Source organism: Ambystoma mexicanum, chromosome 10 (genome assembly GCF_040938575.1).
Source record: "Ambystoma mexicanum isolate Mex_15411 chromosome 10, UKY_AmexF1_1, whole genome shotgun sequence".
NCBI lineage: Eukaryota > Metazoa > Chordata > Amphibia > Caudata > Ambystomatidae > Ambystoma > Ambystoma mexicanum.
The window spans coordinates 139,026,147-139,051,911 of NC_090932.1; positions in this window are offsets into that span (position 1 = coordinate 139,026,147).

Here is a 25,765-nt window from a genome sequence, read left to right on the forward strand (position 1 = left end):
AATTAAGCACCTTGAGTCCCGGGGAATAATCCGTCCAGTACACAGCACCTTCAATAATCCGGTGCTGGGAATATTGAAGCCAAACGGCCAGTGAAGACTCTGCGCCGACCTTAGGGAGCTCAACAAACGGGTCCATACTTCCCGATGGCCTCTTCCCTACATTGACCAAGGGCTGGCCCAGATTCAGGGATCACAGGTATTCACTGCAATAGACCTGACCAATGGATACTGGACTGTGCCTATCAGTAGGGAGGACCAATACAAGCTGGCTTTTACCTTCGGGGGCCAGCAGTACACATGGACCCGGACTCCCTTCGGATACCTCAACTCCGGAAATGAATTCAACATTTTCCTACACAAGGCCATGCCCAACCTGGGTGTGAGGGGTAACCTGGCTTATGTAGATGATGTCCTCATCAAAAGTTCAACTGTGGAGGAACACATAGCGGAACTCCTTTATGTTCTGACCCAGTTGATGGGCTGCCGGAGAAAAACTTTCCTTTCAGAAAGCACAGTGGTGTAGAACCCGTGTTAATTTCTTGGGGCATGAGATAACTCCTCAGGGTCTCTGTCGCCAGGAAAAGAAAGTGGAAGCACTTCAGAAACTGAAAGACCCCACAATTCTGCGGGAACTAAGGAGCCTCCTTGGACTAACTAATTACAGAAGAAAGTTCATTGAGGGCTACGCAGAGATCACCAGACCCCTGATTCATCTCTTGAAGGGGGGGGGTCAAGTGGGAATGGGGTCCAGAACAAGCCGAGGCAGTAAAGCAGCTCAAAAGAAGCCTCTCAAAAGCGCCCTGCCTAGCTTACCCTGTCAGAAACAAGGAGCTTTTCCTGGAGACAGGAATTATGTGTCCTGTGCTTGACGGCAGTATTATACCAAAAGCATGACAAGGTCAATAAAGTAATCTCTTATGCGAGCAAAACTTTATCCTCTTTGGAGGAAAATTCAACGATTGTGAGAAGGCACTCCTGGCAACGGTGTGGGCATTGAAGAATTTCCACCCGTTCATCCAGGGGGAACACATCATAGTGGAGACTCCACACCAGCCTCTACAATATCTCCAAACTGGCAGAATACGAGCCGGAAATGTGAGTAATTCCCGAATTACTTCCTGGATTCTGTCAATGCAAGGCTTTCCTGTGGAGGTCAGATATGGCCAATACAAGAAGAGTCAACTCGCGCTAGGTCTGGCTGACTTGCATGATTGTGCCAGAGAAAACTGTCTCGAGGATGAAAGTCTGAAAATCAAGGACAACATGGAGGCATACCTTAATTCCCCACACAAAGTATTTGAAGAAGACAAGTGTGAGGGAATGCCCACTGTCTATGTGGATGGATGCTCTTACCATGTTGACAACAATGGGGAGAAAGAACTGGTGGCCGGCGTAGGGAATGCATGGGTGAATGAGTCCCCAGAACCCTCCGCTGGGTACAAAATTTGTCCCCGAAGTAGTCAGGTGGCATAATTGATGGCTGTGCATCAGGCCATCCTCACTGCTGTCCAACATCAACTCCACGAACTGGTCATAATCACAGATTCAGATTATGTACGGAACGGGTTTGTGGAGCACCTGGTTAACTGGAAAACCAGAGGCATGTTATGTGCTAATAACAGACCCTTGAAACATGGGAAGTTATTCCAAAATATTGATGATCTGGTCACCATGAATGGGATGACCATCTATTGGAAGAAGATCAAGGGTCATTCCAAAGTAGAGGGACCAGACAAAACTAGAAATGACTTAGCTGATCAGCTGGCCAAAACCGGGGCCATCCAAGGGAATCTAATAGAGATTGAGTTCCTGTTGGGGGAAATCCAGGTCACTGCTATCACTAGGTCCCAGACAAATGCTCACATTGATCTTTCAACTGCACAATGGAGTAAGGAGACCCCAGATGCTGATTTGATTACGGCTCAAAAGGGGATCCAATAATTGGTAAGTTTTACCAACACATTGAGGACCCTGAGATCTTCCCCCTGACGGATACCGATTACATTGGGAAAGAGGACCTTAGGGTGTTGATGAAATGTCCAAAGATGTTACGACTCCAAGACGGTTTGTTGGTAAGGAAATCCCAAGCTGGCTGTGATCAGTGGGTGGTTCCTACCTCATTCCGAAGCCTGATGTTAAGTCACGCCCATGATGCGGCCACTGCCGGTCATAGGGGGTTTCACACACCACTTGAGATCTTAAGAGAGGTTGCATACTGGCCACACATGGGGCAGGACCTCAACCAATACTTGAAGGGGTGTCTTGTGTGTGCACAATTTCAGCCAACATCCCTCACACACCGGGCGCCTCTCCAAAAGAGGGGGATGACACTGCCATGGTCAGATTTGCAAATCGACTTCATAGGCCCCGTGATTCGCTCCACTAGGGGGAATAAGTACATGTTGACGGTGACAGGCTTGTTTACCAAGTGGGTGGAATGTCTCCCGGCCCCAAACTGCAAGGCAGAAACAGCAGCTGCCCTGATGATTAACCACATCTTTTCCCGTTTTGGTCTACCTCAAAGGATTGAGTCAGACAGAGGTAGCCATTTCACCAGAGAGGTAATGACAAAGATGTGGGAGATACTGGGGGTCAAAAGGAAGCTACATATTGCTTTCCGGCCAGCTTCTTCTGGGGAAGTAGAATGCTACAACCGGACCATTGTGAGCATATTAAAAAGGTTTGTGGCAGATTCTGGGCCAAATTGGGATATCCGATTACCTCTGGTCCTAATGGCCATCAAATCTACCCCTTCATCTGCAACTAAAATGTCACCATTTGAGCTGATGACTGGACGCAGGGTGGTGCTTCCCCAGCATTTGCTCTACAGAACCCAAGAGCAAACGTTGATAAATGCCTCCACAACTCATGAGTATGTGGAGAATTTAAGGAAACACCTCCAACATGCTTTTGCACATGCTCAGCGAAATCTAGAAAGATCAGCTGATAGCATGAAGACCCATTACGATTTGAAAACTTCCAGGAAAGTATATAATGTGGGAGACCGGGTCTATCTATACAATTTCCAAAGGAACCAGGCCAAACAGTGAACATTTTTGCCTACCTGGAAGGGACCGTTTGAAATTGTAGACAAGATCTCCCCAGTCGCTTACAAGATCTGCATCCCCAAAGGTAGTTTGGCAGAAGGGGAAGAGAAGTGGGTCCATATTAATCAGCTAAAGTGTTGCCATCCCAGGCACACTATGCAGCAACTGGAGGAGTCCTCTGCAATACCAGAGGGGGCCGCTCCAGAGTAATTCAGTTCCAACCCTAAAATATTCCACACATAGCCTATAAAATTCTATGATTCTTGAATGCAAATTGTCTCCTGATCAAAAAAAATGTATATGTTCTTGTCTCCTGATTTAAAATGTATATGCCGCCCCACTATATCAATAGTGGGGGAGAAATGTCTACGAATAGGTATTGCTGCTTTGCTTTGTCATCCTAGGAGAGATGAAACCATGGAGACTGACCAAGGAGGACGACCCGGGGACCGGGAGTAAAGATTCGAGGGGACCGGGGTAACGCCCAATACTCCCATCAGGACCGGCAAGGAGAACTGATCGATCCACCCTGATGAAGGAAAAGATGCTGAACTGTGCCATCTGCGTAATCGGAAAAGATGCTGAACATTGCCATTTGCGGAATCGGAAGAAGATGATGTGGACATCCCAGCGCGTGGATCAAAACATCTTTTGCACCCTACTCCCCCTCGATTCGAAATCAAAGTGCAGTCGGGCGGGGGGGCTTTGTCGGGTGTATTGACCCACGTTCGAGCTATTATGCTGCAACATTTGGTGCTGTGGGCTTAAAAAATCCAAGATGGCCGAAAAGCCCACATTGCGCCAGAATCCAGGAGAACCGTGCCGATTTTGCGAACACCAAAACGGTCGCCTAACCTGCCACCCACCAGTGTGAGCGTGGTGGGCCGGAAGCGCCATGAGTGAAACGTGGTGCCAAAGGAAAAACAGCAGTGCCTGTTAGCTCAAAAGCGCTCGGAAATCACTTTGTTTCTCTGAAATGCAAGCTAAAAATGCCTATTTTAAACATTGCAAGATATTCAAAAATCTCACTGAACATCAGCAGACATTGGCAGAATGTAGTCTTGTGTGCGTACAAAATCTGGAAAGATGAAGAGCCCAAAACAATGTTCATAACAAAACTGGCTGAGCTGTGGATGTCAGCAGCTGAAGTGAAATTGGACTTAAAGCCACTAAAATCAAAATGTTTAAAATAAATGAGTGACCTACTGTTGAGTGTCACATAGTTTTCAACTGTTAAATATCATAGTTTTGAACTTGGAATCAGCATTCTAGCTGCATGTGTAAAAATTGTAAGTTTGATTTGGATGTAGAAAACTGGAACAAAAGTGACATTTAGCTGAAGCCTGGCTTAAAGAGATTGAATTCTGCCTGGCAACTACCCCCGACAGGAGTTGAAACTTGCCCAGCAACTCTTCCCAGACCTGGCTGCATTCTGCTGCCCCCACCAAAAGGAGATGACACCTCTCTGATTGAATCAGGGGAGTGGTACCTAGGACTGGAAGGAAACAGACAATGTACTTTCCTTGGCAGGCAAATGTTATATTGGGGGGGGGGGTCGTAAAATAGCTTTCTCTTGGGAGAAACTGGGAGGGGCAGTGATTCTGTGAGCAAGCTGAGCTGGAGGAAGTGGACAAACCAGAAATTCCACCATGTGCTTGGGGTAACCACACCCCTCTGGGCCAGAGCATAATTTTAAAAAGATGGATAATTCATAGTGCGGACTTGTCAAAATTATATAAATAATATCATCATTCTTGTGATTTTTCTGTGCACGTTTTAAGAGGTGTTAGGACTCTGTGGTATGTTCTGGGGGGGTAGTAGCGGAAAATAGGTTGTTACTCCAAATGTATGTATGTTAAAATCTGACACCTTTTCATCTGATACCCATTTTCCTTGTGCACTATTGTGTAAAATCTGGAAAAGTTTAGAGGTTGTTATCTGCATGAAAAGGGCAGAATTCTGTCAGAAGTGGACACGAGATCTTACAAAGACAGGGATCGGATGGTTTGGTGCTACAGAAAATATGTTAACTGGACATATAATATTAGAAAAATGGTACATAGATAAATGTGTATTTGGATCAAATATAGATTTGTGTGCAATTTGACAAGGGGAGGGATTTCGGCCAGCCATAAAAATAGCATCACTCTGACTCATCCTGACTCACAACTCAGTCCCCCATTCAAGGGAGAGAGGAAAACTTGGCCAATGATAAGTTGTGAGGGGCAGGCTTAGTTATGCCACGCACACACCCATTTTCTAAAGACAGAAAAGGAACACCAAAACCCAGGTAGAGACATTCATTTTCCATTTTCTTGCGGAGCATTTTGCCGGACCACACGACATCTAGAAGGAACATCCAGAGCTTAGACTCCACATAGACTACAGAACTTAAAGCAAAGGCCTAACCCACAAGCTGAGAACTCTTCTCAGCAGGCCTTCAGAATCCAGCAATCCAACCAAACTATTCTACAGCCGGGCGAGCTGTTGGATTCTTTGCCAAGAACTTTTGCCAGAACTGGTAGCAGACCCAGAAAGCAGTGCTGTATCCAGAGAGACCAGAACCAGAGAGACCCAGACCAGACTGCTGTGAAGTGCAGAGCAGAGCTGACCCAGAGAGCTGTGACTTCAGAACCACCCGCCAGGAGTCCAGTCCAAACCTGCTGAACAGACCCTGACGGCCTATTTCAAATTCATAGTGTGAGTGCTCAGCTAGAACTGTGCAAAACCAATCTCTTAGTTTAAAATAATCTAATTCAAACTATTTTAACCTATTAGAACTGCATCATAAGGAATCGTGTATCCATCCTGTTGATTCAAACCTTCCAAGCGCATCTGTCATTCTGAAACTGTAATTTCATTTCTGAAAATCTACCTCCACTAAATTGTCCTTATCTCTTGAACCATTTGTGCTAGAAGCGAGTTTTATTTTAAAGCTAAGATTCTAAGCTTTCCAACAAGCCTAGAACCGACTTGCTACTCCTTATAGTTCCTCCGTAATCGCGATCGCCGCACTCGGAAAAAAGTGCAGCGAATTGACAGTTTGCTTCATTTCAACCACGTGTAAAAATATCTGTCTTTTGCTTCCATTACTGAATCCCGTTTTCAACCTGATAACAATCCCTGAATCATTGGAAGGGCTGACCTGAACTGATTTAAAGTATCTCTCACTCACCCTGAACCTCTAGAGGGAATTAAAAGCATTTTCAGCATATTTTTCACTTCATTGCCACCACATTTAAAAGGATCTTGCCTGCTTTAAAATCATACCTGTCTTCCTCTAAGCTTGCTGGGGGGAACTGGAAATTTGTATTGCATTTTGTATTCCTGAGAATTGTGTGCTCTTCTTCCATCTCCTTATCTTGCATAGGGGGGGAGGGAATTATCACAGAAAAAGTGATCATATTATCTTTTGTTGAAACCATATTAAGTTTATTTCTGTGCTGCATTTTTCCCTCATTGCTTTTCCTTGAAACCACAAACTTATTTTCTGCTACCTTATCCTTCCTATCCTAACTCCTCATTGATTCTAAAGAAGTGTGCTAGTGTCAGATTATCTATTGTTTATAAACATCATATTCTTAAGTGTGATATCAAATATTAATTTATTATAAAAGTGTGATATATATATTGTTTAATTTTTCCAATAAACCTTTTAAATTGCAAACAAACCTACTTCTTGGCTCAGTGAGGTCAGGGGGATTCAAAGAGAGGGGTGTTATATAAGGGTTTATCATCCAGAGTATAACTTGTCATAAAAATATATCAATAAGGGCTTCCCTTGGGCATCCCAGACGAGGCACTGACCTAGTGGGATTGCTGAATTGAAGTCACTTAACAGTTCATGTTCTGGGTGTTAGTGTTAGCAGTGCACAGTGGTGTTGGCAGGTATGGTGGCTTAGTTTACCATAACCGGCTAATTTCAGTTTTTTTTTCGGTTTTAATTTGAACTTTAATGGGGAGGTGGAAAAGTTTTTTTAGTGAAGTGCCCAGGTTTTTGGTAGGGCAACTTAACCATAACGTCCCCTTAACAAAGTTTTTTTTGTAGTGAATTTTACAGGTTTTTGGGAGGGCAACTTAACCATAATGTCCCCTTTACAAAGTTTTTTTGTAGTGAATTGTGCAGGTTTTTGGAAGGGGAACTTAATCATAACATTGTGTTAATGAAGTTGATGTGCTGAATATACAGTGTCATCATGTGATTTTGGGAGATATGTAGTGTAATGGACATACTTGATATACATGTAACATACACCATACAGAACCCATTCCGTATTGATATTAGAAAGGGATGGACTGAGCGCCTGTTTGCGGACGGGGGCGGACGAGGTCAATAGTACCCAAAGAGACAGGGGGTGTCTGAAAATGTACTATTCTCTTACACAAAAAATGTTCAACATAGAAAAAGGACACAAAGACATTATAAGTATTAATAAATAAATGTTGAAACCTAAACGTGTGAAATGGAAACGACTCATTTAATAACCATGTAGAATGTAATGGATGGTACCATAAAAAAAAGGATGCTTCCATCGTAATTACTTCACAGAAACTCTGCAGCCTAGACTGACAGTGGACGCACGCAGTAGGACAAAGGGAAATAACGTCAAAATAGTAAGTGACGGTCATTTTTTTGTATGTGTGTGTGTACTTCTTTTGGCATGTGGTGCAGAAATAAGAATGCCTTTTTGTTGTTTTGACACAGAAATGACGAGTACTTTGGAGTGGTTGGAAGAGTACTTTCCGCATGGGGAAATGTCGGAAGATAGCGATAACAATGGTACACAGCACTCTGCGTATGCAAAGTAATGACCAGTATTTTATGGACATTTAATAGATATATACTTATTGTTTACAGACCAGGAACGAAAAGAAGAAAGGGCAACAAACGACACAGAAGAAGACAGGCTGAAAAGGATTGAACTGAAAATGGAGACACTGAATGAGAATTTTAAACGTTTAAGGGAATTTGTGGAGGACTGTGTGAGAGGAAAAGTATGTTACCACTGTCCCACCTGTACCTGCCCCCCTTCTCCATTCCCTAGTGAACCATCCTCAAACCTTCAAGTAGAAAATAGAAGTTTTGACGAAACATCCATCCCTTCTTCCCCTCAAAAATCTTCCCCTCATAACCAGCCTGTGTTGAATCCTAATTCCCCTATATTTGTGACAGTGTCTGCTTCCCCCGGTATTTCTTTGGAATGAAGTGTGTGTGTGTGTTTGGAATGTTTATGTATAGTAGTTGTAATTAAAGAGTTTGAGTAGTAAATATTTTTTTAAAAGACTTCAAATGTTCGCGAACAGCGCGCCTGTTCGACCTATCCGTAAGGAATGGAATGTGGATGTTGTAATGGCACTACACCTACCCGTACTAATGTGAACTTAGATGGAATTGATGTTTGACAGCACCATCTGTGCAAGTTGTGCGTAAAGAAACAGAAAGCGGCGTCCTAAGGACATTATACCTCGCCGTACCGCTTACAAACGACATAATAAATGTTCGTAGAACACACCAGATGTCCGGGATGTCTGTAAATGAACAAAATGGGAGCGTGTTAAGGACATTATATCTCTCTGTATCGTCTGCAGCCAAGATGGTACCGTCCGTAGAACAGGTGCGGTGGCCGGCATGTTCGTAGCCAAACAAAATGGAGTTGTCCTAAGGACACTGGACCTGTCCGTACAGTGAGCATATCTTGTACGCACATGCACAGTACAACCATAAGTACAGCGAACATCGCGCCTGTCCCTAACTGGCCGTCTCACCTGTGTCGCACTTTGAATTAGTTTCAGAACCCGAACACTGTCCGTAGGACACTTGCGCACATGCGCATATTTGTTACTCTGCATTTGCTGTCCAGCTGACACCCATTTCTGTCGCAAATTTGTTCAGGGCGTCATCATTTAACTGCACCCATGCTGAGCATGTGGACTAATTTGCACAGTTTGTGTGCTTCCGCAACAGTACAAAAGAACTTATACACACAAGGCAAATTATTGTACAGTATAAAAATATCATTTCACATATCGCAGAAAATAGCTTACCTGTGGACATGGTGTGTAACATTTTTGGAACGCTTTTCAGTGATGAAGATGGTGATGAGGTGCATCCCTCCACCCCTATAAATGGCCACACCCCAGAGCGCATCTTCATTCGGCTTCTGGCTATAGCAGATTGAGTTGTGCTGCCTTTACTGCTGTAGTGACCAATAGGAAACTATTAGCCTCAGCAACACCCCCAAACCCTCCACAACCACCACCTCCCCAATGGCCTGCAGAGGGATATACGGGTGAGGATGTAGAGATAGAGGAAGAGGAGGAAGAAGAGAATGAGGTGGAGGAACTGCGAACTACAAGCACTCACCGAGTCGTGGGTGTGGCGGTTGTTTTCCGTTTGTGGGAGCGTACCAAAAGCACATGCAAACCGGGTCAGGTGTAACCAGTGCCAGTTGCTGCTGAGTCGCGGGAGACCTGGTGTGTACAGCTTTGGTACTACAACCATGAAGCGCCACCTAACTTCGTTCCACAGTGCAGATGTTCACAAGGTGGTGCCATGTGAAGAACGTAGTAGATTAAGTTCCTCCACAGCATCCTCCGTATCCATTCTTTTCACCACAAGAGACACTCCTGTGGGAGAGCACCTCCCTTCAGCTGCCTCACAAGCCATTCGAAATGCTATTGACTGTTTTCTTTCAAAGGTGACAATAGTGTGTATGTATTGTGACACAGCACTCTGCAGGGGGGAGAGTTTTTGAAGTGCTTTTGAGGCTACGGTCACGGAGCATCAGAATAACTGCTTCCTACCCAAGTAAAGATCACCCTATAGCTTTCTCTCTCCAACTGCCCCTTCTTATCCCTGTGGTTGGTGTCCCTTCCGTCCCCTCCTTTGCCCTCCTCTCCTAGCGTGTCGTGTGGTCAAAAGCAGGAAAGTGGGAAACAATACAAATTTAAAACAAATGGCTCTTTTCAGAGTTGCCTTTCTCAGTTTAACAGTAGAATTAGCAAGTTGTAGGCCCCCGTGCATTTTTGAAAAAGTCAGCGGACAGTCATAGGACACAGAAATGGAGGGTGCATGCGGAGTAAAACCAATGGACTTTACGCTGCGAGTAAGTGGTGGCTCTGAAAAGAGCCTTTGGTGGTGTTGTGTCTGCTTCAAACACTGTACATTGGGAAAAACGGAATAGCAAATAGGTTAGGGTGATTCCAAAAAAGGGTGCAAAGCATTCTGTACATTGGGAAGAAAAATTTGGTTGCCAGCATATGTGAGACGGACGCCATCTCGGCGAAAAATGAAAGAGCTCTGAAACAAAGGGCCTGATCACGACTTAGCCATTACCGCCGGCGGTATTACCACCAGCGGTAATAGCCCTACCGCCGAACTCTCCGGCGCTAATAGCGCCGGATCACGAGTTCGGCAGTAAAGTAATTCCCCATTGAGCCCATTCGGGAATGCCCCATTCCCCATTGGGCACAATGGGGAATTTTCATGCTCTTACCGCCGGCGGATTTCCCGCCGGCGGTATTAGCACGAATTTTTGGCAGATTTCCCCCCAGCTCAGAGCTGGGGCGAAATCCGCCGAAGCCCTGATTCGGCGGACCCTTAAATCCGGCGGTATTAGCGCTACCGCCGGATTTAAGGGTTACTGCTGAAGTCTTGATCAGGCCCAAAATGTTTTCATTGTGGAATGAGGACATGCCAAAATCTCTTAGAAAAGTACAAACAGCCTTATTCACATTGCGTGTCGCTTTCTCCATTTGTGGACCAAATGCAGAAGAACGTAGCCATAGTTATCTTTGTACATTAGGGGAAAAAAAGTATGTGGCAAATGGGGAACATGTCCATGATCTGCGCAAGTCCTTCCTTCATTGCAATTTGCAAAGAAATTCCAGACACGTGGCCTAAATTGTTTCCTCCGCAATGAATGATAAGTATATCAGGATGACGCTCTGTCAGTAAAGTAACACAGAGAGGTACCAAGTCCAGCCATCTCATTCCACGCACGCCATGCCAGTGCACTTCCGCATGAGGCAATTCAAGATCTGTAGATAGACGGCGACTTTCTGCATGCACCTTCAACCGCTGTATCCATGAGTCTCCCAAAATCCAGATAATCTGTTTTCGAGCACACAGAGCCATAGCTGAGTGGTCTCCTGTCAGGGAGAGGACAGTCTCACAAAATCTCTCCATTCAGAACACACCTACTGAACTGTGTTGACCAATCCCTAGCTGCGTTCATTCTCATTTGCATGTGTCTCCACCCCAGAATCCCCGTTGGTAATATGCGCTGCCTGCAAACTACCGCCATGTCCGCGGACAAGTACAGGATCCCAGCGTGACGACTGTACAGTTAAGTAATAATCCCCTTTTCCCCTTGAAGGTGGGCTCTGAAAAGAGCGTTTATTTTTTATTTTTGGGCAGTTGCCTTACAGACACCTGTTATTTTGAGTTTTTTTCTTTTATTTTTTGTTCTTAATTTCCTCCTACAACCATTACAGAACGTTCTCTAAACCAAGCCGTACATTGCAAAAGAACATGGCATTTCCCAAAAAAGACAGTGCAACACTATCTGCTGCAAAATAAGCCGCATTACTGGGATCAATGATGTCGTGACTGTAGAAAAACATACCAGCTCGTAACATGAAAGCACGCATGCCGCGATTGATGTTACACCTCCCTATACTTTGATCTGGACAGAAAACAGACCTGTTGTCCCATTTTCCTCTTGGGAGTAAACCGGAAAAAATTACTTTCGCAGATGGAAAGATCTTCATGAGTGCTTGAACCAACTCTCTTAAATCTTCCAACAAAGTACGTGAACTCACGTACCCCAAATGGCAAGCACTGTAGTGCAAAAGTACCACATGAGGAGAGGTCATCGTACGCATTTGTCTGCAAACTTGCAGAATTGACGCAACACTGCCATCACCCTCAGCACTCCACACCACCTCCACTCCTCTCACATCGAAATGGTGTGCAACATGCCTACTCTCGGCATAGTGCTGTAAGCCATGGACAAAAATATCTCCAAGCACCAAAATCCTGACCCTCTCCACCTCTGCCATCTTCAGTATACGCACCGTCTTTCGACACAAAAGAGCAATGTGAACGTCTGATTGGCTAATGCCTACAGTCCCCTTTGCATGCTGGATTTGCTGTAGAAACCCATATGTGACACACCCTACCAGCGGACAAGCGTTGTCTAGGTGTGGCACGTAACTCTTACCGAGTCCTTCTACCCTTTCCACATCAGTCGCAAATCCAGTCCCTTATTGGACACACCTAAGCAGTCACACAACCATCCACCAATCACTTTAAACATAGCTAAATCTAACTCTGTCAGCAACATTGCGCACTTCAAAATTACTATCGATAACTCTGAATGGAAGTTGCATATCGTTGCAAGGCACCTACCTCACAAATGACAGTGAAAGTGTCGTGGATTTCTACGTACACCTCCATGCATGTGCACATGCATGAAAATAGTGTACAGGTATGCATATTTTAATCAGAGAAGATGTGCAACCCTTATGATTTCATTTAAACAAATGAATGCCGCCAAAGCTTTATAGGCAATACATACCAACGCTTCCCATTTTAAGTGCAAGATGTCCGGTTTTTCATTGGCAAACCGCACTATGTCTTATTGTCTCCCGCATAACCTATACATATGTTACAGGCATGCCTATTTACTGCGAAACTCTGAGTTGTGTACTGTGTACGGCCTACAGTAATACTACTTGCAATGCGATAGTATGGGAAAAATAAGCGCTCCCGATTGCTGTGGTGACATCTCCCTCTGAGGGTCTCCCGATTTTTCTGCATCGTACTTATAATTTGAAAGTAGAAAATGTTTTCCCATCTACTATAATGTCCTATCGCTTACAAACCTCTCTCCTATAGATAAAATAGCTTTAAAAAAACAAGGCATTTTCATAACCTTAAAATGGTTCTCATTTCTGAAGGACTTGCAAGTAACATACTGCACAAAGCATACAAAGATAGCACATAGTGAAGTGAAATGCACACATGCACTCTGTTGCAATACGAAAGGAGAATACTCTCACAAATGATGCACAATTAACATGTACAGTGTCATCACTGCTTTAAACACACAAAGTGAATACATTGTTTTTTTTCAATCGCAGTGAAGGCTACTCTCCTGGGAAGCAACAGCATCTAAACTGCAAACGACATATCCGAAGAAAGCTGGGGGGTAATTCATAGAATTCAGCGCACAAGTGGTGCACGCGGCTGGCGCACAGTGTGCGCGTGCGACAGTCTGCGCCAGCCGCTGCGCCAATATTCATTTCCGCACACAGCGTATTCATGGATTTTAACATCCATTACCAGCCGTGGTGCAGAGTGGCGCAGTGACCCTGCAGCAGCGCCAGTTATGTCCCCAACCCCTCCCCATGCACCATGCACAGCACACAAATCCCATACACGGCGCACAGGCCAGTGGACCAGCATACAGGCCCCCAACCATGAAAATGCCTGTAAAACTCCCCACGCACCCCTCTGAATACACGTACACCCCTGCGCGTGGAGTTCCACACCCGATTGGGCCTGTGCGAGCGGGGTACGTGGATTTCGGGGGTGCGCGGGAAGATTCACACACGATTGGCCCTGTGCGAGTGGGGTACGTGTATTACTGGGGTGCGTGTGAAGTTTCACACGCGATTGTCCCTGTGCGAGCGGGGTACATGTATTACTGGGGTGCGCGGGAAGTTTCACACGCGATTGGCCCAGTGCGAGCGGGGTACGTGGATTTCGGGGTGCACAGGAAGTTTCACACGCGATTGTCCCTGTGCGAGCAGGGTACGTGTATTACTGGGGTGCGCGGGAAGTTTCACATGCGATTGGCCCTGTGCGAGCGGGGTACGTGGATTTCGGGGGTACGCAGGAAGTTTCACACGCGATTGGCCCTGTGCGAGCGGGGTACGTGTATTAATGGGGTGCGTGGGAAGTTTCACACACGATTGGCCCTGTGCGAGCGGGGTATGTGGATTTCAGGGGTACGCAGGAAGTTTCACACGCGATTGGCCCTGTGCGAGCGGGGTACGTGTATTAATGGGGTGCGTGGGAAGTTTCACACACGATTGGCCCTGTGAGAGCGGGGTATGTGGATTTCAGGGGTACGCAGGAAGTTTCACCCGCGATTGGCCCTGTGCGAGCGGGGTACGTGGATTTCGGGGGTACGCGGGAAGTTTCACACGCGATTGGCCCTGTGCGAGCGAGGTACGTGTATTACTGGGGTGCACAGGAAGTTTCACACGTGATTGTCCCTGTGCGAGCGGGGTACGTGTATTACTGGGGTGTGCGGGAAGTTTCACACGCAATTGGCCCTGTGCGAGTGGGGTACTTGGATTTCGGGGGTACGCGGGAAGTTTCACATGCGATTGGCCCTGTGCGAGCGGGGTACGTGTATTACTGGGGTGCACGGGAAGTTATACACGTGAATTGGCATTGTGGGTCCTCCCAGGAGTGCCCTCTACCCCTCCATGGCCCCTGCAGGCAGCCCACACCACAGGGGACTACCCTGCACCCCTGGTCATGTCTTGCAGGCAGCCCATCCACCATGGTCATGCCCCCCAGCCAGCCCACATGTCACCTTGCACTAGTGATCACCAACTCATGTCCCCCAGCACCCCCAAACCCCATCAGTGAGGGTCAGGGCCTGACTCATGTCCCCCAGCCCCCCACCCCCCATCAGTGAGGGTCAGGGCCCGACTCATGTCCCCCAGCACCCCCACACCCCCATCAGTGAGGGACACCTGCCAGCAGGGCCCGACTCATGTCCCCCAGCACCCCCACCCCCATCAGTGAGGGTCACCTGCCAGCAGGGCCTGACTCATGTCCCCCCTTATGGCCACCCACATCACACCCGACGCCACCCCAGTCCAAACACACAACAAGTTATCACATCCACCCCACAATGTAATCCCTATCACATGACACATCACAAATGGCAAGTATGCACATCAACACAGTTCTGTTACACCCACACAATGCGTGCATGAGATTGAGAAAACACACATCCTGACATGCATGTAACCAAAGAGAAAATACCACACATTGAAGTAGGAAATGAAAATGTATTAAAAACAAAAGCAAGGGAATGAAATGAAACACACAAGAATGGAAATGATGAACAAAAAGCTGCATTTCCAAAATATAAAAAGAAAATGAGTGAACGCAGAATCGAAATCAATCCAAATGCACATGGGTCCAAAGTGACTGTCCGGCAAAACAAATCCAATGTGATAAACCAAGACAAAACCATTGATCCATGGGAAAAAAATTCAAAATAAAAAGTGAAATCCAGTGTTGAACTATTTACAAAGTACAAATCCAGGGTCCATGAGCCCAACCTTTCAGCTGAAAACTAGAGAAAACCCTACCTAATGAAGAACTATATACAAAAACGTGGGGCATTGTACAAGCGCCCCAAAATAAATAATAACAGAAAGGAAACCTAACACTATTAACTATTAACAATGGCGACGGGCAAGTCCTGCGGCTCACTCTGTGATGTCCCGGGCCAGGGCATCATCGAACTCCATGTCGATGTCCCGGAGGTGGGACTCTGCCCTGGCCCCGAGGTCTCGCAGGGATGCACTCATGGCCTGTTCCAACTCCGTGCGAGTTGCCTTGAGGCACTCTGCCCACCTCAATGCCCGATGCATTGAGAACTCCGCCCTGACCATGGTGAGACGTGCCTCTTCTGCCCGCCGCTACTCTGCATCTATACGCTGGCCCAAACGCAGGCACACAGAAGACACACCCATTCCAGGGTCCTCCTGCCCTCTGGCCGATGCCTGCCCCTCTGATGTAGATGGCCCCGAGCCATCATTGCTCCCACCTAGAGCCTGCTGCTGTTGCTGCTGTCCATGTGCCCTGTCCAATGATGCCTGCACATCCTCCATCTGCTCGTCTCCAGTTGTTGGGGTGTCCACCCCTGCTGGACCGCCGACTCCTGACTGTGGCAGGGATGTGATCTCCACCAAGCTGGCTGTGTTGGTCAGGCCAGGTCCACAGGGGGCCGTGGTGAAATCTGGGCTGGAAGATGGCAGGGAGAAGGACTGGCACACAGTCTCCACAGAGGAGGAGAGGTCCGCCAGAGTGTGCGACACATGTAGGAACCCACCGACCAGGGCCCCTCCCAACAGTGCCACGTCGCAACGCTGCTGTTCGTGATGGCGTACGTGCTCCGCCCAGGAAGCATGCACGTCATCACGAATGTCACGCGTGCGCAACGCGACACCAACCAGGACGGAGCCCATACGGTCGTGGGACCCCCGTCTGCAGGTAGTGGAGAGGCAGATGATGTGCCACTCCCCCTTACCTGCTAATGGGCCTGTGACGGGGCATCCCTGCTGGTGCATGGTGGTGCAGTCACAGGGTCAAGGACAGTGAAATGCACAGGCCCCTCCATGGTGACCTGTGCTGCCTTCTGACCTTGGCCCTGGACTGCACCACTTGCACCAGTAGTACTACCCCCACGAGGCCCCATGTGCGGCTCAGTAGCAGGCTCCTCCTCTTCTGTGGAGACCACCAACCTGGATTGTCTCCACACCGTCTTCCGCCATTGCAAACCCCTGTGGGGGCTCACCCGGCCCTTCCGCTACAGCTGTAGTGGCAGACGCGGCACCAGGCCCCGTGCTCCCGGATGATGGCAATTCCTGGGAGGGTGGCTGGGCCTTGCGTCGCCGCCCGGTGGAGGCATCCCCACCGCTTGGCTCCACAGCGTCGTCTTCACCCTCTTCTTCACTTGACGCTGCGTAGAGGGAGTCATAGAACACAAGCATCAGGGTACAGTACAATATTCCCCTAGACAGGAAGTAATAACACATGAGTGGCTCTGTCAAATGTCACTTCCATCCTGTCCCTCCACAGTACATGGGGGAATGCACGCAACACACATGCAGAAACAGGCACGGCGCCTGCAATCAACATCAGCATTCATGTACAAGGGCCTCTTTTAACCAAAATGTTGCCTTCAAACTCACATGCATCATGGCTCACACTGATCCCATGCACACACATCACCGGAGGGTCATGCATCATGGCTTGTACACCACAGACACAGTGGATAGACACAGTGGATACAACGGCGACCGCACTGCATGAGTGAATCTACACATCATCACGGACATGTGTCATGCATCCATGGTGTTTCAAAGTCACACACACACTTCTCAGACACACACACATGTGCACCATACATGTACATGAGAGCAGCACCCATCCCTCACCCCCTCTCCATGTCCAAGAACAGAGACTGGCATGCATTCATGTGTGCATTCCGCATACAGCTCCCCATGTTGCATTGGAACACATGCACCATCCATGTGGTTCACACATTACTGGTCTCACATGCATGACCATGATGTCCCTGCACACACACATCCATACATGGCCTATGTCACACACACAGGCAAGTATCAGACTACCAGCACACTGCAACAAGCCCTGTCTCACAAAGCAATGCTTGCCCACTTACCGCTCATCTCCAGACGGGTCTGCCTCCGAAGGATCTGGGTGTGGAGCACTGGGCCTACACGTTCCAGGACCCTCATCTGGATGTTGCTCATGCTGACCCAGCCCCCCTCTGTGAGGTGCTGGGCCTTGTAGAGGGTCCTGGACTTGAAGTCCTCCCAGCGCTTCCGGACGTGCTTGATGTCGCGGGTTGCCAGCCCCTCTGCGTTGATGGCAACCACTGCGTCCTCCCAGATCCTCTCCCGTTCTTCCTTGTTGGCGCGTGATGTTCCGAAGAGGGCATCATAATGCCCCAAGACATGCTCCACCAGGACACCAACTTCCTTCTCACTGAAGCTGGTGGCCCTCTGCCTATCTGGCTGGGGGTAGCCAGTGGTCTCAGATGGTGTTTGCCCCGACATGGCGACCCGCCGAGGCAGGCGTGGGTGGGCAACTGGGTCCTGGGGCTGGGCTGTGGAGCAATGGTATCCCAGTCGGTAGTCTTCTGTTCCAGCAGGGGTGGACACAGCAACTGGACCCCTGCAGATGGCTGATGTGCAGGCACCAAATAGCAGGGCACGTGGGCAGCAGGCAGGCAGCATCAGATGGCTGGTTGGAGCGTGCTCGGGGCTCTTGAGGGCAGGAAAATGGCCTTTTGGGCAGGAGCGTGGTCTTCCGTGTGTTTTCGTGTGGCCAGCTTGATACGGAGTGATTTGGCACGTGAAAAAAGTGCACATCAGCGTGAAATCTGAGGAAAGGCCATTAGCGCGTAAGCGCGTAAGTGCCGTTACGCGCGTGGGCGTTCCCCACAACACGGGTGCATTGTGATTCAGCACATGAGAAAACTGCACGTCACCCGTGCTATTGGAGGAAAGGGCCTTAGCGTGTAAGCGCGTAAGTGACGTTGCACGTGCGGGCTTGCTTAAAAGATACGAGTATCATGCTATTATCTTGTACGTGCTTTTTGTGGAGAGCGAGTGGGTGTTTCTTGTACTTCTTGTCAGTTCACACGCGATTACTTCACAACGTTTCCAGTTCGTACTCCCTGTTTCCTCAGACTGCGTTTTTTTCTTCTTTTGGCGGGGGTGTTGCCAACGCACACACGCGCATCTTTTTCACGTTCTTTTTCAAGGCAGACGGTGAGTCGTGCACGTATTTTCCAACTGTGGTTGCCCCTGTGTGTCGCGTACCCCAGGCTGCGTGTAACACGCTTACGCTTATTTTTGTGTTTCTGGGTGCCACCGCGTAATACGGGTTCATTTTTCCACGCACGTGGTCTACCAGGGGTTGCGTGCACATGTACTTTTGTTTTTGGGGTGCCTGTGCATTGCGAGACCCGTCATCTTCCCCCAGGGGTCACATCCAGCCTTGCTAGAGCACTCGGGTACGAATTCCATCTAGTACCCTACCTCTTTCACCCCAATTGCCCAGGACAATTGTTTACTGCAACTCCCATACGCACAACAACATCAGTGCCATGGTTGGGAGGCGACCAAGCAGTAAGGGAGGCAAAGGTGGCCGACCTCCAAAAGGTGGGCGTGGTGGGCACGGTAGGGGACGTGGCCAGGATTTGCAGTGTGCCCCTAGAGCCCCGTGTGTGGAGGACCAATCAGGGACACCTATGCCCCCCCAATGGTTGTGCGAAACGTAGCTGACACCATCCCAGCTCAGCCCTTGTTGGACCGGCCCATTTTGTCACCTGAACCGGCACAAGATGACTCCCAGGCTGACTTCCAGGTCAGCAAGTCTAATCCACGTGTGCCAGTGAAAGTTGCTGTCACCAGGCCACGTGGATCTGGGGCAGCAATGTCATCTGCTGCACCAAGTAGGCAGGGTGAGGAGCCTGCAGGGGCAGCTGCAGCTCAATCCACCTCAGCTCCGAGTCTCTCAGCTGGGACAGTGTCGGTCCAGGTCCATCACACCGACGTTGGCCCTGCTGACCTCACCCGCAGCCAATGCCTGCACCAAGACCTATGGTCATTGTGCCTTTACAAGCTTCTAGTACCCAATCCACCTGCGCTTCTGCCCCTACTGACCAGAGCGGTGTAAGCCACTCAGGATCCGCACCACCTTACAAGAAGAAGAAGAAGGGTGCTCTTGCACTACAGGCTGAGACCCCAGACACGGCTACACACTCTGGTATGTCAAGGAAGCCTAGCTTCAATGACTCCGAACTTGATGCACTTGTGTCCTTTGTGTCGGCACATAGCCGCAAAATGTTGGTGACTGCAGGCTGTAAGACTCCACCTGCTCAACGTAGGGCCCACTGGCAGACCATCGCGGACCACATTAGTGCCCTTGATTTGTGAGGCGCACAGCTGATGATTGCTACAAACTGTGGAATGACCTGAAATGCAGAGCAAAGAACAAGCTGGCTTCCAATCATGCCTCTACTCTGGTGACTGGCGGTGGGTCTCTCACGACCAACTCACTGAACATGAGTCTGTTGCTGGAACCTTCGTCACAGAGGAACAGATCCAAGGTGTGGGAGACCTACCAGATTATGATGCATTGTCCGGTGAGTGCCCATGTAAGTGTGTGTAATCCATGTGTATGTTTCTTGGGTGATGTATAATGATTGAGTGCCAGGTAAGGGTGTGTACTCCTGAGTGGTATGGGTCACCCAGGTGCTTCCTCCAAAACATTCACCAGCCTTGGGTTTGGGTATGACAGTATCCCTTCTGATCACAGTAGCCAATTAGCGCCACATTACTGCAGTTGCCCTTGAACTGTCATCTTGCAACAACATTGTTCTGATTTTTCAGTGTTCATTCAGCCTGATTGTTTCAATCCTCCCATTTTTGCAACACATTTTTCTGCCCTAATGCCACATATGTGACATGCTTCTGTCATAGATTACAACCCACATTGGCCCACATTTATTACCTTGTTATGGGAATGATTTGACCATTCAGGCTGATTGAGTAAGGGCCTGCTCACATTAATTTTTGGGCCCTGTTTGAATGTTGAACGTGACTGTTGTGTTCTGACATGTTGAAGTGACCAACCATTGATGTATCCATCTGCCTGCCATCAATGTATTATTGCACACTGGATGTGTTGCAGTGTGTGGCACATGCATATTTTGTCACACTATTTTGTATTTTTCATCTCATCATGTCCATCTCACATGGATGGGTGACAGTACTCATTCACTGACATATGGCTGTACTTGTCAAATGTACCATGGCTATGCTACGTGCCATCTGTGTGCTGGCATGTGCCATGTATGTGGGTTGACCATGCCAGTCACAGGCTAATATGTGATGACAGTGCTATCCAGCATGCAGCACATGTGTTCATTTTCCATCTTGGAGTCCTCAGTGTCTGCTTTTTGCCTCCCCTTCCAAATCATTGACAGTGCATGCATGCCAAGGTTATTGTCATGTGTGACATGTGTTGTTCATGTACTGGATCTCTGGTTTGTCAGGCCTATGTGTGTGCTATGGTGCTCATGCCTGTTTCCTTTTGTTGTCTTTCATGTTTTTGTAGGTGATGACACACTTGATGCTGTAGAGGTGGACGAGATGGTTCAGACCCAGGAGGAATCTCAGGCATGACCGGGCACCATTGGAGGATGTGGTGTGGTGGTGGGTGAAAACCCAATCCTCCTGCAGACCATATTGTCCAGGAATGTATCTGGGTGCACCTCCCCAGACCTCTATGATTCAGGTGCTGAATCGGATGATGAGACTTATGTGCTGTCACAGGTGAGTGTTTCTGGCTGGGATGCTGTTCTGTCCAACCCACCGGCACCAGGGGACTATGACTATGGGGATGTCAGTGTTGGTAACTCCGCCTTTGGCGGTTACGGATGCAGGGTCACACTCCACAACATCTGATCCTGTTCCTGGGCCAGCAGATCAGAGGGGGAATGCAGTCCTGCAGCCTCAGGCAGTGCCAGCACAGCAAGGTGCAGATTGCTTTGTCCCAAATAGGTGTGGTGCCCGCCGACGCAGTAGCCGTGCGCCACCAGGCAATACTGTATGGGAAAACTCCATGTACGGTATAGCAGCACAACAGGGAGCATCGGTTGAAATGATGGCTCAGGCAGTGGAGAGGGTGGCCACTTCCATTCTCCCCCCTGAAAGGCAGATGGAGCTCCAACAGCAGGCAACAGAGTCCATTTGCCAATCACACAGGGAGGACATGTTGGCGTCCAACAGGGACCGACGGGCGGCACTGGAGACTCTGCATGGAGCCATATCTGTAGAGTCCCAGGGCCACCGGGAAGCCCTGAGGTTAGAACTCCATTTCCTCAGGGAGAATCTGGTAGAACGTGAGGCTTCCCGAAATTGTAGGGCAGAACAGCAGCTGGAGCAGCTCACACGTTCGCTCTCAGCTGAGCTGCAGGCAACTCGTGAGAAGATCCGGGCATCCCGCGAGGCCATGCGTGCAGAAATGCAGGCAACCCGTGAGGTGCTGCATGGGGATCTCCGTACTATCATCCTCCAGAACGAGACCTTCCACACCTGCATGCTTGCTGCCATGGAGTACCATGCCAGGGCTTTGCGTGGGCTGCCTCCCATAGCACCGCCACCTCCTGATGTAGCAGCAGATGGTGGAAGAGAACGACAGCAGTTCTCCCGCATTGGCGTAGCCGTGCAGGCCATGAGCCCATGGAGGTATTTCATTTTTTTGCAACAACATTTTTCGCCTCCCTCCCCCCCCAGCCCACACATGGCCATTTTTTTTTTTACAGTGTGTTGCCTTGTGTGGCTCCCGTGGACATCCACTGTGTATTCCAGCTGGGCACATGCAGGCTTGTCTGGTGTTTGGGTTAGATGCTTGGGTTCCTGACACACACACACACCCCTCCTGCTTCCCCTTTCAATGGGCTTGCAAAGGGTGTGACCAAGTGACAGTGACTTACACAGTGACATTGGGCTCCATGAGCTGTGTGGGCAGTCTGTGGTCAAAACTGTGTGGACATCCCTAGTGGGGATTGTTGTTGTATTGAACACTGCATGGTGTATTGATGTGTGCTTGTGCATCCATGTCTTCCTCCTTATTCACAGGTACCTTCTTCATGTCTTCACAAGGCCGTCTCCTTTGCAGATGCAGTTCATGTTGTATGCAGTACGCTGACACATTTGCCTGACAGCAACCCTCTGCAGTTGGAAGGGGTTGATATGCTGGCTTATTCAGGTTGTAAGATTTGCATTACTTTGATTTTGTACTGTCATATTTTGGCCCTGTTTCATCCTGTGTTGCTGTATTGTGTTGCTGGTATTTGTTCATGTGTGCTGTTTGTTATTGATTACTGGGAGCATATTGTCTGTGGCCTGTTTCCATTTGGGACAGTGCACTTTGTGACACTTGTGTCATGTGTTGTGCATTCATTTGTTTGGTTTCACATTGCATGACATGCCATGGTGTGTTGGGTAGCTGAGATGGGGAAGGGTTGGGTGATATGGCACTATTTTCATGTTGTATTTTGCAAGGGGGTAGTCATTCATGCAGCATATATGTGTGCCTTTTTGTGACACAGCATTGGTTGTCTTTCAGTAGGTAGGGATGCACACAAAGTGACACTTCCAGGTGACCAATCTCAGGCTGGTATGGTTGTGACAGTTGACTGTCCCTTATGTCATCATCATTGATTGTCAGCTGGTATGTGCCAGGGCTGTGTGCACTCCACAGGGGTGTGATTTTAGGTGAAGTAATTAGCCACCAGCTGCATACGGGCTAACTCACCACGTGCCCTTTCCCCTCCCATGCGCAGCGGCCGTGCATGTGGTTGGGGATGTGGGGGCACCACCATGTCCACCCGCAGGCCCCGGCGTGTTGCAACGTTGTGCAGGACACATGCTGCCACTATGATCCTGCACACTACTGGGGACGCATATAGCAGCTGCCCACCAGAGCGGTCAAGGGAGCGAAAGCGTGACTTGAGCTCTCCGAATGTGCGCTCCACTATGCCCCGGGTTGCAATATGGGCTGTGTTGTATCTTACCTCGGGTGGTGTGGTGGGGTTCTGAATTGGCATCATCATGTGGGTGCTCAGAGGGTAGGCACTGTCCCCTGGGGAGGTGATGATGGGTATCATTAGTGGGGTTCTGACATTACTCAGTATCTGACATGCATGCATGTGCAGAGGCATTTATACTCACCAAGCAGCCATGTATCGCCATGCCGCCCAGCTTCTAGGTCCTCCCGGTTTAGGGGTGACATTCTGAAAATGAAACTGTCATGGGTGGACCCTGGATAGTTGGCATATACTGAGGTGATGATTCCCTTGGCATCACATACTACCTGCACGTTGATGAAATGCCAGTGCTTGCGGTTTCTATAGATGTGCTCAGTTGCCCTGGGAGGACGTAGAGCCACATGGGTGCAATCAATGGCACCTAGCACTTTGGGGAAGTGTGCCACCCCATAAAAGTCCTGGACGGCAGCCTGCCTTTCTGCAGTTGTTCTGGGCATGTATATGTGCCTTGCGGACTGAAGAGCGTGCAGTCATGATGGTCAACACCTGGTGTAGGCAGCATGACTGCGTGGCCTGTGACACCCCCCCACTATGGCACTTGTCCGCTGAAATGAACCAGTGGCCAAGAAGTGCAGTACATTAAGCACCTTTTCCAAGGGGCTCAGCGCTTGGGAGCACAGGGCGGGAGATGTGAGGTCATCCTCCCACTCACTCACCAGGTCGAGTATTATGTGTGGTGGGAACCTGTACCTCCCACACACCTGGTCATCAGGCATCCCAAAGAGGCTGGTCCTGTGTGTAAAAATTCTGGGCTCGGCTATCCTCCTCCTGCGGTGTCCGGTATATTCATCATAGCGTCTGAGCTTGTTTGTTGTTTGCGCGCACTTTTATGCTGCGCAGGGCTGCATACGCCTGCTTCCTGCTTTCCCCTGTTCGATTCCATGAATATGTATTGCAGGCGTGCGTGTCGGCGTTCTGCGCATTTGCCTCCTGTACTTCTCCATAACGCCCACATTTTCACGCGTTGTTCCCCATTCCGCGTGTTATGCCCGTGTTCCGCCTACTTTTGTTGTGTGCGCCGCGCCATGTGCACTTTTGCTGTGCGCGTAGCGCACGCCGTTTGATAAAGTGAGCGCCCGCATGCGCCACGCAGGATTTTAGCGCACATCCCATAAATCGATGTGCGTGGCTTTTGCACGCTTGCACTGTGATTTTCGCACTGGCACTGCGATTTGCACGCTTTCGCACACTTGCGCGGCGGACAATAAATCCATGAATCGGCCTCCTGGTCTTTTCCAAAAAAAGTAAGTACAGTACTACCTTCATATTCTAACTGTTCCTCAATGAGGGTGCGTGGGTTATTTGTTAACTTTGGGCACCAAAGCAAACATTGATTTCTGCACCATTCTACTCACAAATCCCCATTTGTTAAACAAAGAATAACAGGCAGAATGGCTCACAAATCCCTGTGTGTTTGGGACTCAAACATACGTAATCATTAGAATGTTAGTACTAGGAAAGAAATAGCTGTTTCAATTTTATGCCTTTTCATTTACAAATAATGATTCTCGTCACCACTAAGCCACTTTGTACGGTCATCTGAAGCACATTGTAGTGCTATATCAATAGAACAATAGACTTCCCAAATCATTGTAAGAGTCCAATGCACATTCACACACCACGACAAACAGCTTCCCCATCAAAATCATGCATGCATGTACACAACACACATACATTGTACAACAGACCAAAGCATGCCTTCTTTTTTTCAACAGACACCAAAGAATACCTACCAAAAAGCAAGTCTGTAGAAAGGAACGCAGAATTAGAGCAAAGAAAATGAAAAGTGTCCAATCTAAGCATCCATCTGTAGTAGAGTTTGTAGAGAATGTTGGAACAAACCAGCTAATACAGTCGTTTAGCAGAACAAAGGAAGCATCAACTACTTAAACTTTACCTTCTCCATCAAAATATGTCACAAAACACAAAAATGTTGCCAAACAATTGGCTAACAGTACAGCTAGCAATGCTCCTAATAATCCTGATATAGTAACAAGAACCCACAGTAGAAAAAGCATTTTAGCAAAAATGTTTCGCCACAGAGTCCTTAAGAATCTAATAAGAAGAGGTCCGAAATCATCCTCAACTCTTAAAACCTACCGTAGAAAATTAATCCTACAAGCTCTCATGGACAGTGCAATCCTTCTCAAAAGGAAGTTGTTCATATTCGTGTTAAGTAGGATGAAAGCACTAACAAAACTAAGTACCAAACTACAAAAGAAACTCAGCAATAAACGGAATGTGAACAAA